General features: G+C 40.6%; 2 long non-coding RNA genes across 4 annotated transcripts in view; both read right to left on the bottom strand.

Moving 5' to 3' along the window:
- Window positions 1–2947, bottom strand: part of LOC139075826 (uncharacterized) — a 28946-nt gene extending 25999 nt beyond the window's left edge. Inside the window, exon 1 of one of the 2 annotated variants that reach the window (XR_011526706.1) lies at window positions 59–2947. This is a non-coding gene — a long non-coding RNA (uncharacterized lncRNA). The remainder of the gene's footprint in view (window positions 1–58) is intronic. The other variant, XR_011526705.1, reaches the window with a different exon arrangement.
- Window positions 2948–6325: 3378 nt separating this feature from the next.
- Window positions 6326–19198, bottom strand: part of LOC103561622 (uncharacterized) — a 41158-nt gene continuing 28285 nt past the window's right edge. Inside the window, exons 4-5 of one of the 2 annotated variants that reach the window (XR_011526702.1) lie at window positions 12158–12395; window positions 6326–9346 (exon numbers count right to left, since the gene is read on the bottom strand). This is a non-coding gene — a long non-coding RNA (uncharacterized lncRNA). Of the gene's footprint in view, window positions 9347–9858; window positions 12396–19198 lie in introns of those variants that run through there. The other variant, XR_011526701.1, reaches the window with a different exon arrangement.

The following is a 19198-nucleotide window of genomic DNA, read 5'->3' as shown; positions in this document are numbered from 1 at the left end:
GAAGAGGATGGAAAGAGGGGCCAGCAGACAGGATGATTCCCTGCCCTCGTTATAGTACCTGCTGACGGGTGGGACAGGCACTCCTTAAGCAGTCTAATTTCTCCATCATCTCGGTGTCTGCTCTTTGGAGGAGACGTGATCTTGGCCTAGGGAAAGACAAGAATGACTGGAAGCTGCTCTATTATGTGGACCAGAGTACGGAAAGAGTTTAGTTGTCCAGCCTGGAATTCTACTATCAGCCCGTCTCCAAATCCTCTGCACATCTGGGCCATGGACATGACTAGAGCTCTGTCCTCCCCTAGAGGAGGTAGGAAATGGAGGAAGATGGAAGGAAAGTTTCCAAAGCCCCTTGAAGCAAGGATCCTTCACCTAGAACCATAGAGGAGGAGGGAAGCTGGGCCTACTTCCCCTACACTGGTCCAGAAAAGAGCTTCATTTCCTCCAGGTGTCCTCAGGAGTCAGCATGAGTCATTTCTTCTTGGAAACCTCCTCTGCCATTTCAATGGCCAACCATATCCCTGCTCTGTGCACCTTTCATCTACCACAGGATTATCTCTATGCCAGTTCTCCCTTGGGGTGGTTTGGAAACCCTCTTTGCTTAAAGGTGATTTACGGAATAATGAGAGGTGATTTTGCATGATCAGTGCAGGCAGCAGCGAACATTTGCACACGTTTGTGGTTTCTAAGCACTTTCATATCTTTTATCTCATTTAAGTTTCACAACAACCCACTGAGGATCCTGAATTCAAACACAGAGCTTGTCCAAGATCAAAGAACAGGGAAGTCTGACTCCAAATGCCCAGGTGCCCACTCCAATGCCCTGACTTATTTTTGACCTGCTCTTAGGAGAGGCCTAAGTCCTGTGAGTGACCTGGTCGAAAGGATAAATTCTGCCCTAAAGTTCAAGTGATGGGGACACCTGGAGACATTGAGAACTCTGCTCTAAAGGTCTCTTGTAGTCCATCCTTTTTCAGCCTAAAAAGCTGCAGGAACTACTTAAACGAAAATAGCCTTTTCTTTTAAGTTAGTAATGACCAGCTGCTATGAAAGCAGTTAATTGTAATTAACAATGTATGGTTAAGATGCTCTCCACTCAGTAACTAGCCAATAGCCAGGAATAAATGAGAACATAATTGATCAGTCATTCCACACCTGCAGGGTCAAGATTAGGTAATGCTACCTGAGACTTGTCAAAATGCTCTGAGAACCTGATCCACAGTTATTTCCAAAAACATAATGCAGAACGCTTTGTATGTATGTGTACGTAGCCTGTTTTCCATAGATATGGAAGTAGTAAACACCTGTTCAGAATTTCAGGTGAAGTGCTTCCGCCACTATTGACTTCAGGATAATGTAAAGCCCTAGATGGCTGCAGCCTGGGTTGCTCCTTAGACCCATCCAATCCTCCAAGTTCACAGGGAAGTGTCTTGCCCAGACTTATAAAGCAATTTAGTGGTAAAACCAGGATCGGAGCCCCAGGTTCCACATTCCAAGTCTCATATTCTTTCTGCTCCACTCTGGCAGCATTCAGATTAACTCTCTGAAATCAATGCATTTTTAACTGAATATATCTTAAATCGAGAATCTGTAGTTGAACACTTTGTCTCCCTCAAAATCCTTACCATGTCATGATTTGCTCTGAAACCCAGGATAATCACAAGGCCAAACAAAGGGGGCTGAAGTCCTAAGAGGTGAGGAAAATAAATGCTGAACTTCATTCACATGTGTTTTAAAATATGAATGAAATGCAAAGCCAAGTCAGCTTCTAAGGTCACAGTATCATTAAGCAGTTACAAGAGTGAAGGAGATCTCCCCAGAAGTTTATAGACACCAAAAATCAACAGGAAACCTCTCTAGAGCATGGAACTCAAGAAATTTCCTGATGTTGCTAGAGCTGGAGCAGGAGAAGAGGAAGGGCAAAGCATCAGCACCAGATGTACCCCAGCACGACCCAAGCAGCCGTCTAGAGCTTGGGAGAGTCCTCTTGCTTAATTCCTAAAGACCAGCATAGGGATATTGCTTTGTGTTAGCTTAGTTCTCTGCACCTTGCTAAGCACTTACTTATCTATTTATGTCATGTGATTTTTCAGCCCTCCTAGAGTTAGACAAGGCTATTATGACTATCTCCTTCGTAAAAGTAAGGAGCTTTGAGATGGAACAGGCTGTCTTGGGAAGAATACTCAGCTGGAAGCCTGGAGGCATGAATGCCAAATCACAGGGTTGGATCCAGCCTGGATTTGGGGCAATCACGTAGCTTCACATCTTCATCTGCAAGGTCCCTGCTCCAAGAGTCAACGGCTCTGAGTACACAGTTATGACAGGATTGAGGAGAAAGTGATAGCCATCTTCCGCATGAAATTAACGCATTTATAGTGAGAACTTTGAGATGCAAGCATTTCCTAAGGCATTGAGTAATAAACAGGTTTGTTTGACTTGAATTGGAGTGTGGCAGAAAGGTTGACTCTGTAGTCATGTGACTAGTTTCCATTCCACTTGAAACACGTACTACCTGAGTGGCTTTGAGCAAGTTCCTTGATATTTCTGAACCTCGCTTCTCCCACCTGTACTCCATCCACTTTATCACAGGGATCATTGGAGATTCTGACTGAAAATGTTCTGTAAAATATCAGCGCATCATATAAACATAAGGGATTAGTTCTATTTTCCTGATGTTCGATTTTTCTTGCACCTTGTACGTACCATCTGCAGAAATGGTAGGCATCACAGGACACATCTGTTCCCATCATCAACCTCCAAAATGTGTGCTTTCTAGAGATCCTGGGAACATTTAGTGTAGGCTAAAAGAGTTAATACCCCCTTAGGTCCAGTTTATTCTGCCAGCTCCAGCTGCTGTAACCTGCGTTTTGTTGTATTGATAACACACTGTTTTATATTATGTAAATGTGCATGCTCTTTGCAAACTGACGGTAATTACAAGCCTAAAAAATCACTGCAGTGGTCCTGTCTCCTGGGCGTGCATCATATCAGGAGTTTGGTTACTGACCTTTTCATTTGTCTGAACAAATAAAAAGAAAATTGTTGACTTTGTTTTTTAAAGATTTACTTGCCTTCCTCTCAAGATAAATTACATAAATAAAAATAAGAGGTGCTTGGTTTCTGGTGTGTTTTGGAATTTCACCCTCCTCGAGGCTATTTTCCGTCCAGGACTCCAGCTGTTTAACAGTTTTTCTGCCATCAGAGAATGAAATTTGTATTTAAGATGCTATCTTCTGTAAGCTTAGTGCTGGAGAGTGAATCTGCTTAAATTTACCATTGAAAGTAATTTCTCCTCTCATGAATTTCCCTACAATTCTCCTGTTGAGACTGGGCTGGTTTTATTTACCTTCGTTTTAAATGCTCTACTAATTTCTAAATAAACTTCGCTTCATATGCACTACAGTACTCAGGTGGACCTTAACAATAAGCTGGAAATACATGTAACACGGGTTATTAATCAATTGAGTCTGCTGTGATTAGATAATTAATAAAAGGAAAGGTACTTGACAAAAGAGATAGATTTTTAATTTTTAACGCCTTGTGAATTAGTGAGTAGAATTTTAATGGGCAACTCAGCTTCCCACTGTTGGATTTGGCACAGAAGAAGAAAAGCAGTTACCCCGTGCTTCGGAGGCAGCACAGGAATCTGGGACAGACGTGGCCTGGGAACCAGGGGACCCGGGTTCTAAAGAGTGACCCAAAGCAAGTCATTGAACACTTCTGGCCCTCGGCTTACCTATGTATACATCAGGAGGCACCTGCTGTGGCTCATATCCCTTGGTCTCAAATTGCTTGATATCGGAGACTAATAAAATTCCACATACACCCAAAGAAGGGCAGGGAGATGAGATAGGGTTGCCAATTTTTATTTCTCCAAATAAAGCCAAGAAAACACCATTTGAATTCTAAAAACATGGAGTAATAAAAATATTAGGGAAAAAAATCAGTGCTTTAAATTTAATATAATGGAGTTTCTGAAAAAATTACTAGTTTTTTTTCTCACATGTTGAGGACTGAGGAAAATTTCCTCATGCATCAGAACCAAAATAGGACCTGTACCTGGGAACTTTCAGGCTGAGCATCTCTAAATAGCATTAGAATACTGAAATTCTTTGAAATTTCATAATACTAGCAGATCTGAAAGATCCCTTTTTGCTCTAAAATTCTGTGGCACTTTATAATTTGAGGTGCTGCAAATCCATATTTTTCTTTTAGTATAGACTCTTTTAAAAATGGATTTCCTTTACCGAGTGTTCTGTTTACAGAAGGTTGATAACATCAGCTTTAAATGTGAAGGCCGGCTCATATTTTTACCATATCAGTCAAATGATCAATGCCTTTCCTCTCAGGCAAAGGAACCTAAAAGTTTTCGGCACATTTGCACTACAAGCACTCTGCCATTATACCTGGAAGTTTTATTTCTCTTTTTAAAACGTGCTTGACGCCACTACAGTAGTGCCCCCTTATCCACGGGAGAAATGTTCCAAGACCCCCAGGGGCTGCCTGAAACCTCAGCCGGTACGGAACCCTATACATACAATGTTTTTTCCTATATGTACATACCTATGACAAAGTTTGATTTATAAGTTAGGCACAGTGAGAGATTAACAAAAAAACTAGTAAGAAAACAGAACAATGATAACAATGTCCTACAATAAAAGTTACCAAAGATCTTAGCAACCTCAGCGTAAGATCTTTTTCTTTCCTTATTATGTTGAGAACTTTCAACTTTGCACTTGAAGGAAGCTCTTTATGGTTCTCTTTGGTGTATTCGAATTGCCAGCATCCCTACTTTTGCATTGGGGCCATAACTAAGTAAAATAAGGGTTACTTGAATGCAAGCACGTGATACTGCGACAATAGATCTGATAAGGGAAAAGGCTAAGTGACTAACCCGAGGGTAGCGGATACAGGTGGATACACTGGACAAAGGGATGATTCACGTCCTATGTGGGACGCAGCAAGATTTCTTCATGCTACTTAGAAAGGTGTGCATTTAAAACTTATGAATTGTTTATTTCTGGAATTTTCCATTTAATATTTTTGGACAGCATGTAACTGAAACTGCAGAAAGTGAAACCACGGGTAAGTGGGGACTATGGTATGTTCTCTTAAGAGTTTACTTATTTTATTCTTTATTTTTTTAATTGTTTACTTATTTATTTTTTGGTGAGGAAGATTGTCCCCGAGCTAACCTCTGTTGTCAATCTTTCTCTTTTTGCTTGAGGAAGATTCTCACTGAGCTAACATCTGTGCCAATCTCCTTCCACTTTATGTGGGACTGCTGCCTCAGTAGGACTTGATGAGCCATCTGTGGGTCTGTGCCCGGGATCTGAACTTGCAAACCCTGGGCCACCAAAGTGGAGCACGCGAACTTAACCATGATGCCACCAGGCTGGCCCCAGTTTTTATTTGTAATGTGATATTTGTATAGAAATACCATATATTATCAAACTATGAAATTTCATGTATTTTCTACAAAGTCAAAAAAAGAAAATGACAACTTATTGCCTTGCATTAAAGTTCCATTCCCTCGTGCTGTTCTCAGTAAAATAGGGATAAAGAGACTGTGCTCTCCCATAACTTGAGGCGCTCCGAGGCTCACCCGAGAGTTGTCTGAAGTGCTTTTGTGATCCAAAGAGTTTTAAATTATCTCCATTTTGTAAAAATTGCTTAAAATCATAAGTAACTCTGAAATCATTTGTTAAAAAGAGTGCATGGCATTACAATATTATGATATTTTATAAATATTAACTAGATCAATTTTAAAATAACTCATCAAGCATTCTTGGAAGGAAGAACAGGACTGAGGTTCTTTTATCCTTAAGTTTGTAAAAAATAAATTTGTTGCATGAGGGGAATGCTCCGAAGATCTAAGTTTACAGAAGAATGTAGAATATTTCAAGAACTATTAAATCAAATGAGTCAAAGTAACATAGAACATAAATGAACACCACAGTAGGCAAATGTGACAGAAAATTCATGCTACATGGATTCACGACGTCACCATTCTAGTGACCTACGTATTTCTTAGTGCTTGCCTTAAATTAAGATATCCCAGAAAAATGACAGCATCTAATAAAGAAGATTAAATCTCTTTTTACTTTTCTTAGAAACTGAGAAAATAGAAGCATTTTTCGTTTCACTTTGGAAAAAAATGACCCAGGATTACAGAATATTAATACAGCAGAGAGGAGTAAGAAATTCAGAAATTGTCCAGTCTGGGAGCCAAGTGTACGCCACCCTGAGTGACTGGCAATCCTGCTTTAAATTTGGAGGAGAAGAATGGCGAAGGTTCCTCCGAACCTACCAGAAGAGAGTCATGAACTTGTGTTTCATTTATATGGTAGATTTTTTTTATTTTTATAATGTACAGAAACTGTACCTGACACAAAGTTACTGTGGCAAAGATGACACAGAGAGCAGGCAGATTATTACAATGAAATGTGATACTTTCCGTGGTAGGGGAAACATGGCACCCTTTGAAGGCACATGTCAGGAGCATCTGACCTAATCCAGAGCATCAGGGAAGCCTGGTTGGAGGAATTACCCTAAAATCTGACCTTTGGAAAGTCTAAGCTAGGAAAAAGATTGGTGGTAAGGTATTCCAAGAAGCAGAGAAGAAAACATGCAAAGGCAGAGAGGATCATAGATGTGCAAATACTAAATGCCACTCAAAATGCCCAAAATAAAGAGTAAGAGAGAAGTTGGGGCCACGTAGCCAAGGGTTGGGTACTAAAACTGCTGTTTAGTAAACAAGAATTAAAAACTGCTGTTTAGTAAACAAGATATCTGCTACAGCTACTCATTCTTTATTCTGGGAGAGTAACACAATTCACCTCCAGAGCAACTGATTTTTTTGTTTAGGAAAACATTTTGATGGATCTATTGCTTGAGAAAGGAGAGGAACAGGAACAGGGGTTGTAGCCTGATGTGGGAAGGGAAGATAAATAAGCAAGAGAGCTGAATTGCTCTCGATGAGAGACAGAACTTCTGGTTTCCGTGGACAGCCAAGGTGAAGGAGCAGATGAGGGCAATTAAAACACAGAGTAAGACAGTGAGAGGCGAGGAGAATCTTCTAATAGAGAGAGAGGAGAGAAACGGGGAGTGAGGTCAAGTAACTTTCATGACAGTGATAACTAATGTGTAGTTCAAGTTATTCCAAGTACCGTAATGTAATCCCTAATTGCCACCCACCCCAACTTCAGTAAATGTCAGTTACAGCCTTGTATTAAAGTTACCTTGGAAGAAAAAAAAAAAAAAACAGGAGCAGGCCCTCCAGAATGAAGCCTAAAATGCAGGAACTATCAGGCAGCCATATTAGGTGAGAAGTAGAACAATCAGGAATTCAGGGAGGAAAAGGAATCAGATGACTAGAAAAATCCTAAGCCTCCAAGAACAGAGAAATAAGAAGGAAGACAGGTTTCCAGTGGAACGGGAGTTTAAGCCACGCTGCTTAAATGTTAAATTGACAGTGTGATTCCAGAATGCTAGATGCCTTGGGCCCCCCACATGGCAGGCACTCAGGTTTCTCACATCAAGGAGTTTGGACTAAATCCTAATGGAAATGTAAAGCCAGTGAGAGATTTCTAGTAGGTGAGAAACACTATTCTGAGTAAATCATAGGCAGAATCGAGTCTGCTAGGAAGCATTGAAGAGAATAGATGGGCGTAGTGAAACTAGGGGCAGGAAGATTTGTCTTAGAGTCATTGCAGCGAGCCAAGTAAAAGGTGGCAGCAGCAAAATCTCTGTGTGGGCCTCGGGGGGTGGCTGTAGAGATTTTACAGATAACAGAAATGTGACCTTATGAGTCTGCATCCGTTGAAGAACCAGGAATGATCTGTGTTTAAGGCAGCTAGTGCATGTTGGTGCCATTCACTGAAATAGGAAACAGGAGGCAGAGAAGGTTTGGGAGGTAGTAAGAAAATCCCATTTTTGACATGTTGGGTTATGATGCCTATGAGACAGCCAAGGGAGATTACGTAATAAGTAGCTAGTTGAATACGTAACTCAGGAGCGCAGAGGACAGGCTGACATGGAGAATAAAGATCTAGGAGTATCACCAGATATAAATAAAATTAAACAAATAAAAACAAAACTAAACCAAGAAAATGTATGAGATTCCTGAAAAGGGTATGTGGAGTATGAAGGAAAAAAGGTCTGGAAGATACAACTCCAGAATTAAAAAAAAAAAATAAAAGAAGCATAGAAAGAGTAGCCTGAATAAGATTCTGAGAAAAATGAGTCAAAGGAAAGAAGAAAACAAGAGTATACATTCAAGGCAAAGGACTTGAGAGTTTCAAAAATGAGAATTTCAAACACACATTAAAGGGAACATCATGACACCACGGCGTTGCCAGCACCTTAGAAGCTATTCATGAACCTCACCCCCTCGCAGTCCTTCCCTCCCCACATTTTTCTACTTGTCTCCCCTGTTTTGCGTTTATTTTGTTTTCCTTCTCACTCCCTTTGGGTTGATTGCTTTTCTCCCTGCATTTTTTTCTTCCACTGGTTACATACTCTATTGCAGTTATATTAGTGGTTTCCTAAAAATTGCAATTTGCATGCCTAAATTACCAAAGTCTAAAATTAATCACTACCAGTACCATCCTCTCAGACATTCAAGAGCCCTCCTGACCTGTGTGCTGTGTAAGATATGCTTTATAAGGTGTTACTGCATATCATTTTAGTTATGCTTCCATGATATATCTTATCTTTTTACTTTCAACCTACCTATATTGTTATGTTTTAAGTGAAGTTCTTGCACACGGCATATAGTTGGGTCGTGTTTTTTAGCCACTCTGCTAATCTGTCTTTTAATTGGTATATTTAGACCATTCACATTTAAAGTAATGATTGATACGATGGGGCATAAGTCTGTTCTTTTATCATTTGCATTCTGTTTGTTCTGTTTTTCATCCCTCTATCCCCATTTTCTTGCCTTTTATGGGTTACCTGAATATGTTTTAAATTTCATTTTGATTTATCTACAGTGTTTTTGAATATACCGCCTTGAATAGTATTTTCAGTGGTTACTCTGGGTATTACAATATACCTACACAACATATTAGAGTCTCTGCTATCAACATCTTACCACTTCAAGCAAAATGTCGAAATCTTAGTTCCATATAGGTCCCTTTACTCACCCCACTTTTAAAATGTAAATGACAATTCTTTCCTCTACATATATTGGCACCACATTAGACAATGTTATAACTTTTGCTTCAACCATCAAATGTAACTTTTAAAAAACCATTACAAAAGGATAACTTTTTACATTTATCTCTAGTTTTGCATGTTTCATTGGTCTTCCTTTCTTCCAGAGGCCAGTCTCTTCTTCCTTTCTTTCCTGTTTAGAGAATTGAGAATTTATGTTAGTCATTCTCTAAAGGTGGTTCTGCTAGCAACAAATTCTCAGTTTTCCTTCCTCTGAGAATGTTCGTATCTTCCCTTCATTCCTGAAGGATATTTCTGCTCCATACAAATCCAGAATTGATAGTTCTTTGAGCTATTTAGTGCCACTTCCTTCTGGCTTCCGTGGTTTCAGAAGAGAAATTCACTGCTGTTTAAATTATTGTTCCCCTGTAGCTTACGCATTGTTTCTCTCTAGCCTCTTAACAACCAGTTACATGTGCAGTGGTCCTATTTCCAAATAAAAAAGTCACATTCGGAAGTATTCGGGGCTGGGACCTCAGCATTTGAATTTGGAGAGGGAGATACAATTCAACCCGTAATACTTACCATGTCAGCTCTTTAAAGATTTAAAGATACTCCAAGTGTCTTATCCAAATTTTGTCATTATTCCAGTGGTACGAGTGATTTGAATACATTTTATTGAAAATAAAACTTGATTAGTGTTGGTTAATTCATTCATTCAATCATTTATTCATTTAATCCACAAACTTCAGCTCTCACACTGTGCCAGGCAGTGATGATAAAAATACAAATTACATATCGTGGCAACAGCCAAGAATTTATAGCCCATTATGGGTGGGGGAAAAAAGCATATACGCATGTAGCTATAACGCAAGTTTGAACAAGTTCAGATCCATAAGGGTGGGAAAAGAATGCGCTTTGGTGATTTGGAGGAGGGAGAGTATTTCCATATTAAAGTGAATAAAGAAAAGCTTTACAGAGAGAGTAGCGTGAAAGCGACATCTGGAAGAATAGGTAGGATTTGAACACATGCATGCGAGAAGAAAAGGGGACTCCTACCAGAAGAGCTTGAACAAAGGCAAAGAGATGGGAAATGTCTGATGTGCACAAGGAATAGAGGATTCTGTTTGCTGCTTTTTTTCATAAATGCTGAGCATGCCACCCAAAAAGTTTGAAAATTTTTGCAGAGGAGAGATAAGGTGTTAGTTTATCAGCAAGAATGAGGCAGACTTTAGAATTAATCAGACCTCAGTCTGAATCTTGGCTCCTACACTTGACAGCTGTATGCTCTTAACTTCCCTGAGTCAGTTTCCTCATTACCTACCCAACAGGTGATTGCAAGACAATAAGAAATGAATGCAAAATACTCAGCATTCTTCCTGTTATTTCCTCAATAGCGACAGGCACAAGCAAGACCACTGTGTGTGGTTATGCTATTTGTGTGCTTCACAAAGTTTCCTGGTCTATTGGCAAGCAGGGGCTGCAACCCACCCCTTCTACCTGCCAAGCTCGTGTCCTGGCTCAGGGCTCATGCACCTCAAGGAAGGGATGCCTGCTTCTCCTCAGCAAGGCATCCTCCCCTTGCCTAGCAGTCTACCAATATAGAGGGGGCACTTTATGATTCATATAAAAGAGCAATAAAGATTAGCCATAGCTCTGAGCATAGGGTGGGTACGTTGCAAAGCCAAACACAGTCATGTGCATCTGAACGAAGGGGACGTGTTCTGAGGAATGAATCGTTAGGCAATTTTGTCATTGTGCAAACATTACAGAATATATTTACACATACCTAGATGGTATAGCCTCCCACATACCTAGGCTATATGGTACTAATCTTCTGGGACCACCATTGTATATGCAGCCCATCGCCAATCAAACACACTTATGTGGTGCATGACTGTAGATTATTGTTTCTAATTGACTTCATAAAAGCTTTCATGATAAAGGCCAAGGTACCTAACGGCTTTTTTCTAAATACCTGTGAGTTTTGGTCACAATCTATGTTTTTTTCTGATTGAGAATATCATGAAAACTTATCTTATACAATTTCTTTTTGGTGCAATCCTAGAATCTGATACAAAATACAAGAAGCAAAAGACAACTTTGAAATCAAGCCTCAGCATTCTGCGACTGCAACAAGAAAAACGAAGAGGACTATAATAAGGCGTGCACAAATTTGAATGGTGCTGACGTGCAATTTATAGAGAAATGTGATCATTACAACTGTTTGATTAGGTAATTATAATTAATAACGCTATGTGGTTTAGCTAATCTCAGTATGATTAAGGAAATAAATGGTCAAAACTGCCGAGTTACACCTGAAAGGCAGAAGAGGTGTAAGCGTGATTGAAATATTAGTAGGAAGTTTTACTTAAGGATAGAAGTGTTGGCTTCCATGGAGCCTTCCTCACCATCTCTCCAGTCTGTCTTAATCTCTCCCACTTCTGAATCTTTATGACACTGTCGCATCATGGAGAAGAATTAAAATTACCTGAAGTCCAATTCAGACTGAATACCCGCAAGCAGTGCAACCACAGGCAAGTTATTTAACCTCTCTCAGCGTCAATTACATCTTAGATTGGCCTGCTGTGAGGATTAAATGAGAATGTATGTAAACCACTAAGCACGAGTGCCTGCCATGATGATCGCTCAATAATTAGCAGCTATTAATATGACCTGATTCTTTTTTACTAATTTCTCTTCTATATTATTCTTGTTTGCACAACTGTAATGATCGTAACCTCGTCTAACCACCCAGAACCCACTGCTATTTCCAAAGCTTATGCTGAAATCACTGTCAGAATCACAAGGACTGGGCCCAGGTTTCAATTCCTAATGGTGTCAGTGTTACACAGAGTAGCTATAATAAATATTTGCATAGGAGAAACAGGGTAACAGAGAGGGAGCAAGAGAGGAAAAGAGAAGGAAACAGAGATATTAAAACAGGTAAACACTTCAAAGTTACCAAAAAAATGAAAGTAGGGTTATACGGATCATTAAAGACCTTTGATTGAGGGGGTCAACCTGGTGGCCAAGCGGTTAGTACACGTGCTGCATTTCTGCTGCCCAGGATTGGCCAGTTTGGATCCATGGCGCAGACTTAAGCTCCATTATCAAGCCATGCTGTGATGCGTCCCACATACAAATAGAGGAAGATGGGCACAGATGTTAGCTCAGGGCCAATCTTCCTCAGCAAAAGAAGACGGAGATTGGCCATGGATGTTGGCTCAGGGATAATCCTCCTAAAAGAGAAAAAAAAAAAAAGATCTTCAAAAGAAAGAAGACCTTTGATTGAAGAAAACCTGGGAAAGCTGCTACATAGACACATCAGCCTCTAATAATTCACTTGCCGCAATGTATGTAGATTAATGTTTGGCACATATGCTTCCTTAAGTTGCAACATATATTTTCCATCAAAGATAAATTCAGAAATAATTAAAATCTGTGCGAGGGGCTGGACCCATGGCCGAGTGGTTAAGTTTGTGTGCTCCGCTTTGTGGCCCAGGGTTTCGCCAGTTTGGATCCTGGGCACGGACATGGCACTGCTCATCAAGCCATGCTGAGGCAGCATCCCACATGCCACAACCCGAGGCACTCACAACTAGAATATACAACTATGTACTGGGGGGCTTTGAGGAGAAGAGGAAGAAAAAAAAGGAAGATTGGCAACAGATGTTAGCTCAGGTGCCAATCTTTAAAAAGAAATCTGTGGGCAATCATTTTAACGTATGCAATATGGTCTACTGTGTACTCATGATCAGCCACAAAAAATTGAAGGCAATTGCTGATAGTGTTTGTCTGCACAGTTTTCAACAGTAGCAGAGACTTACATGATAAGCTAGAAAAGTGATGAAATATACATCATTGTCTGCCCTGAAGTTTACGCTTCTAATTTACCACCTCACAGCGGAACTTAAAGGACAAACATATCTTTCCTTCTGATTTGAAAGCTAATTTATTTTGAATTTATCTGATACAAAGAGAAAACAATTGCAATTTTCACCATGAACTAGTTTCCTGGACCTGCAATCGAAGACAACAATTCTTTATTTTTTTTCAGGAAGATTAGCCCTGAGCTAACATCTGCCAATCCTCCTCTTTTTGATGAGGAAGACTGGCCCTGAGCTAACATCTGTGCCCATCTTCCTCTACTTTATATGTGGGATGCCTGCCACAGCATGGCTTGACAAGCGGTGCCACGTCTGCACCCAGGATCTGAACCCGTGAACCCCGGGCCACCGAAGTGGAACATGCACACTTAACCACTGAGCCACCAGGCTGGCCCCAAGACAACAATTCTTAGGATAAGCCAATGTGGATAGTACTGAAGAGCACAGCTTTAGGAGTCAGACCTATGTTGAAATCCTGGATCCACTATGTACTGATTACATAGAGTGAAAATTATGATGCCAGCTGGGTGGTTATGAGGATTAAATGAGATATGCATGACTCGCAGCATGGTGTCTGGCATGTTGTAGCATCCAGTAACAGTAACGATTGTTCTGCCACCAAAATTATCAATTATGGTGAGAGCATTCAGATAAGTGATGCTAAAGGCAGGCTTTAAACGGGAATATTAACAAAAATAAAATGCCAAGACAATTGTTAGAATATGAGCTCCTGGAGGGAGGGCTGTTTGTCTACTTTGTTTACTGCTGTATCTCCTGAGCTAGGACAGTCTCTGACACAGAGCAAGGGCTTAATAACTATTTGTTGAATTAATAACTATTTGTTGAACTAATAAAGAGCTCTAGGAAATTACATTCCAACAGAGGACCTTCCAGCACTGGGAAAATATCATGGTGTCCATTTTTCTCCTCCATCCTCCCAGCATGCTCTCTGCCGAGGAACTGATGAGTTTAGTCATGGTTGTGAAGTAAGAGCCGACCCTGCAGCTTAAAGCTTTTCAAACATGAGAAAGAATTTCCTTTACGGTAAAATCTCTCCAGTCAGGGATATCTCACGTTTCTTTAGTCACCTAAATGGAAATAATTTTAGTCCTATTGGATAGAAAGTGATGTGAGGGCCGAGAGCAAAGAACGTGGATACAGGAAATTTGGCTCTGGTCTCAAGCCTGCCATTCACTAGCTGTGTGACCTTGCGGTCACCACAATAACCACCCACTAGTTAACTCAAGGATCTGTGTGTGTTATAAGAAGTCACAGATGGGGCTGGCCCCTGGCCAAGTGGTTAAGTTCGTGTGTTCTGCTTCGGCGGTTTGGATCCTGAGCACGGCCCCAGCATCGCGCATCAAGCCATGCTGAGAAGGTGTCCCACATAACACAATCAGAAGGACCTGCAACCAGAATATGCAACTATATACTGGGGAGCTTGGGGAAGAAGAAGAAAAAAAAAACAAACAGAAGATTGGTGACAGACGTTAGCTCAGGTGCCAAGCTTTAAAAAAACAAAAAAGTCAGAGATGTATTCAGCAAGAAAGGTAAATAAAGTTATGAAATAGTCAGTGAGGTTTCCTCCCCAGTAAATTCTAAAAAGTCCTCATTTGTCTACACCACAAGATTCCTTCAAAGATCAAATAAAAGCACTTGGAAATGATCAGTAGACAAAAATATGATGTTTTTATCTGTCCAGGAAAATGCTGCTTTATTCCAGTAATAGCTACAGCTAATTGTAAAGAATTTTTAAAACCATTCAAAAAGAAGAGATTGAAATGCTTGAAGTAGTAAAGAAGCAAACTAAAAAAACAAAAATAGCTGCTATTAAATGATAACATTTTAAAAACATATTTTATTTTAGAATGCTTTCTTAGGAATATCATTTTAAAATTGAGTTGTTGCAGGGGCCTGGCCTGTTGGCATAGTGGTTAAGTTTACAAGCTCCACTTTGGCAGCCCAGGGTTTGCAGGTTCCAATCCTGGGCATGGACCTATGCTCTGCTCCTTAAGCCAGGCTGTGGTGGCATCCCACATACAAAATAGAGGAAGATTAGCATAGATGTCAGCTCAGTGACGATCTTCCTCCACACACACACACACACAAAATTTGAGTTGTTGCAGCAGCTAATGTTTTGTGTTTGGGCTCTAATAACAATATACAAAAGAATCTTTCTGCACACTTTTTTAGCCAATACTGGAGAAAAAAAAAATGTTGATGGGAGAAGAGAGGGGGAGGTCAGTTTATTCTGATTCTGAGCGTTGTCTATAAAAGAGATTATAAGCATAGGCTATTCCTATTAATGTTTTTGTCTCTAAAAACGAAAATAAATAATTTATAGAAAGAGTTCAAAACATCTTGTGTTAGAGGAAAAACTAGCTGACAAATATGCTGAATTCAGAAAATAATGTAAATACTCAGCGGATCAACAGGGCTGAGCCCTCCTCCTTGATATCACCCTTCAGAGCTCAATAGCTCCTGCCTTCGAGGTTGCCTGGCCCAACTGATTCAACAAAGTTTAACAAATATTCCAGAATACTGAGATTTACTTTTTCAAAAGAGGGGAAGCAGGAAACAAAGCTTGACGGATCTGGGCAGACTGTATCAGGAAATGATATCAAAGCTGGGGGCTGGCCCCATGGCCGAGGGGTTAAGTTCACGCGCACCACTTCTGTGGCCCAGGGTTTCGCCATTTCGGATCCTGGGCACGGACATGGCACTGCTCATCAGGCCATGCTGAGGCAGCGTCCCACATGTCACAACTAGAAGGACCCACGACTGAAATATACAACTATGTACTAAGGGGATTTGGAGAGAAGAAGAAGGAAAAGAAAAAAGATTGGCACCAGATGTTAGCTCAGGTGCTAATCTTTAAAAAAAAGAAAAAGAAAAAATAATTAAAAAAAAAAGGTATCAAAGCAGGAAAGTCCTCAGAGCTGTTCCCGGAGGCCCTGGAACATCTGCACAGGAGATAGGACAGTCTCCTGAGTGGAAAGGCTGGACTGAATATAACAAAAGCTCATTCACCACAACTCTCAACAGCGATTTTTCCTGGGTAAAATTGGGATATCTTTGAGTATATATGTTTGCTTTTCTATATTTTCCAAATCTATAGTAAACCATAAGTTCTTGTCATAGCAAAATAGCAAATAAAAATGTTAAATTTCAAAAATTTATCCCAGTGATATTGATGAGATCTTAGCATGAAGGACTCTATTTTTCAATTTCAAGAACTCTTCATCTTCTTAGAAATTAATTAATTCCATAAATTAATTTCGCGGCGCTATTGTTTACTCAGTAAACCTCCTGCCCCCTCCAGCTCCCACTGTAGCTCCTTGAAGAATTGATTAGGCTGCCTGGCTGTTTTTTGAGGAACTATTTAAACATTATCTAAATGTGTAGGCAACACTTTGCTGCCATCTGCTTCTAATGAAGACAATAATGATGAAGATCACAGCATTGTGGGTTAAGACTCCATAAAAATGCATATGTGTTTAGAAAGCTGTGGATATTAATTTAGGTCACAGCTTTGGTAGAATGAGAGAAGTGTTTTAACATCATCTTTATGCTTCTGCTTTTAAGGATTTCTATTTCTCTTCTAGGCATGCTGGGCATATATTTGGATGCCAAGGACTTCCCCTCTATCCTACTGGGCTTAAGCCTTGAATGTAATTTCAAAGAACTGACAGTCAATAGGGATCAATGTAACAGTTTTATTAATCTTAGACATTGCATAAGACCCACCGATGTAGAGTTTCCTAATAGAGTTGGTTTGGGGACTATTACTTGGGCCTGAGGACAAATGGGACCTGTCATGGTAATGGGACCTGTCATGGTAATGGGACCTGCAGGCAGGCTTTATTACATTTTCCCATCCAGCTGAAAAGCTGCAGTGGAACAGAGGATGGGTATAGTGTTATCACATTGCGACAGAAAGCAGAAAAGAATTCACTTCCCTTTAGGGATTCTCCAGGCAAGCGAAGAGAGAGAGAGGAGCATGACTTTCCCACAGCCAGATTAGTAGGGACCCAAGAAAACTACTAGAGAGAAAAGTTGAAATTGCTCACTGCAATATCCCCCACTCAGGGGGAAGACAGTAGAGTCTTCTTCGGCACAGGAAGAAAAGGTTGGGTGTTTCTCCCTCCTCTCCCCGACTTTTGTTTTCTCCTAACCCATTGGGTTCAAAGGCCAAGACTTTGGTCAGTTGGGAGTATTGCTCTACTCAGGGGAAAAGACCATCAGCGCATCAAGGGGTCCTGCTTCTGTCCATGTGCACAGACCTATGACTATGACCTGGGCAGTTCAGCTCTTGCCCTCAGAGGCCCTGGGAAAGAACTAGAACAGGACATTAGTTAAATTAGCATCACAAACACAAACACACTGCATCCTCGGCCAAAATTTCATCACCTATTCTATTTCTCATTTCACAGTATACTCAGCCACATTATCCAAATATTACCTAACAAGATAAACAACCAACAGTAATATTAAAAAATGCCTCAAATTTGAATGTGGATCCCCTCATTGTCACATTCCAAGAGAGGAAGTAAAATAAAAACTAAAATCCCCTGTGCCTTGTAAATTAACATTGAGAGAACTGAAGTCAAAGTTTCTCACTCTGTGTGTTAGGCAGAATAATGCTTTCCCCACCCCAAGATGTCCATCAGTCCTAACCCCTGGAACTTGTGAACACGTTGCTTTGCACGGCAAAGGGGAATCAAGGTTGCAGATAGAATTAGGGTTGCTAATCAGTTTACTTTAAAATAGGGAGATTATCCTGGATTATCTGGGTGGATCTGATGTAATAATAAGGATCCATAAAGGGGGAAGAGAGAGGCAGAGTGGAGGTCAGAACCAGAGAGATGGCAGCATGAGGGGGACTTGGCCTAATGTTGCTGGCTTTGAAGATGGAGGGAAGGGGCCATGGCCAAGGAATGTGAGCAGCCTCTTGAAGCTGCAAAAGACAAGGAAACAGACTTTCCTCTAATACTTCAAGAAGGCCAGCTTGCCAAGACCTTAATTTTAGCCCAGTGAAATTAGCTAATTAATTACACTAATGTTCATTTTGTACTTAGAGAGCCATAAGATCATAAATTTGTGTTGTTTTAAGCCATTACATTGGTAGTAGTTTCTTACAGCAGTCTAGAAACTAATATACTCCCTACTTCCTTGTTCTGTTTTCTCAGCGAGACGTGTCTCTCAGAGGGAGTTTACATTCTTCGGCGGAAGTTGCATCCTGAGCCACCTTCTGCTGGAGTGGGTACAGCTTCTAGCCCTCCAAAACTGAATTAGTGCAGCTCCAAGTTACTCATGATTGCCATTTTCCCAGAGTCAGTCAGAAAGAGATATAAGAATATCGTAGAACCAAACTCATGCCAACAAAATTTAGATAGCACAAGCAAACCCCCGGCTCTAGCGAAGTGACCACACAGAGGTCTGGGTTTCCAGACCCTAGTACATGGTTCAGAGAGCGACCCAGGCTCACAGTGCCACCTCCAGCCACAAACCCTAACAGAGGCCGAGGGCTGGCTGAGAAAATATTTCGGGTTTCAGTTCTGCTGGATGCTGGTCTCTTTGTCCCAGGAGTCCCATTCTAAAATTAGTCAGGAGAGAAATTCTACTGAGAAGTGAGAGGTTAATAGTGACCTTCTGACTTCTTGGGGGAAAAAAATCCATCTATCAGGCAGCCTCTGCTCTCTAGGAGTGACATTTGGGACCAAGCTAACTTACAAGATTTAGACAGTTACAATTAAACACTCCCTCTTAGGATCTGGCTCTCTCAAATTCCACCTCCATTTTGAACTCTGTGTTCCAGAACTCAACCCTGAACTGTGTAGACTATCTAGTGACATCATCTCTTGTGAGAAATTTTCCTCCCATTTATCATATCTGTAACAGGCAATTCTCCAAACCAACTTCACGGCCTTGCTTTCTCTGTGCTGTTATCCACCCCCAACAAGGCATATTTTATTCCTGTGTATTCGTGGCTATTACTCTTGAGTTACACAGGCGTAGGAAGCTTATGTCTTAAGGGTAGCCCTCCACTTCCCTACATTTGTCTCAGTTTAAAATTACCTTCAGCAAATTCATGAACTTCCAAAAGCATGTGTACCTCCGGGGCCCAGAGAGAATCAATATGCCCTAGACCATGT

This window comes from Equus przewalskii, chromosome 14 (assembly GCF_037783145.1).
Source record: "Equus przewalskii isolate Varuska chromosome 14, EquPr2, whole genome shotgun sequence".
In the NCBI taxonomy this organism is placed as follows: Eukaryota; Metazoa; Chordata; class Mammalia; order Perissodactyla; family Equidae; genus Equus; species Equus przewalskii.
This window is presented reverse-complemented; position numbering and strand designations above follow the sequence as displayed.